The sequence below is a fragment of the Lipotes vexillifer genome, unplaced genomic scaffold (assembly GCF_000442215.2).
Source record: "Lipotes vexillifer unplaced genomic scaffold, Lipotes_vexillifer_v1.1 scaffold71, whole genome shotgun sequence".
Taxonomy (NCBI): Eukaryota; Metazoa; Chordata; class Mammalia; order Artiodactyla; family Lipotidae; genus Lipotes; species Lipotes vexillifer.
In genome coordinates, this window is record NW_006793703.1 from 1,809,692 (window position 1) to 1,810,247 (window position 556).

The following is a 556-nucleotide window of genomic DNA, read 5'->3' on the forward strand; positions in this document are numbered from 1 at the left end:
GTATTTAATCTTTAATAAGCCCTCAATCAAACTAGATTCTTTCTTAGACACCTCCAGTGATCACAAAGACTTCTCAAAGCAAGTTCTGCCCTCCAAGCTCCCCTATAGCTTTCTTAAGTCATTAATGAGAAGGAAGGCCTGGAGATGAATTTGTAGCCGATAAACTAAAAACCCATCCGTTTTTCTTTCAAGCTTCTGTTCCACAAAACTTGCAAACTGTGTAGTGTCTGACTGCAGCAAAATTATAACATCAAAGTTTTGCCAGGTCATGGCAGCAACTGCTCCTGCTGGTGCGGGGGCGGGGCCTCACCACACCTGAGTCCCTCCTTGCAAGGGGCCTCACAGTGTCCAACGCCTGAAGCTAGCTACAGGCTCACATACATGTCTGAGAAAGAGGGGACAAGCTTGAGGAAACTTACATTTAGGACATGGGAAGAGTAAAAAACAGAGAAGGGGGAGAACTAGGACAGAGGTTCAGGTCGAAAAAATAGAGGCAGGGCTTCCCTGGTGGTGCAGTGGTTGAGAGTCCGCCTGCCGATGCAGGGGACGTGGGTTC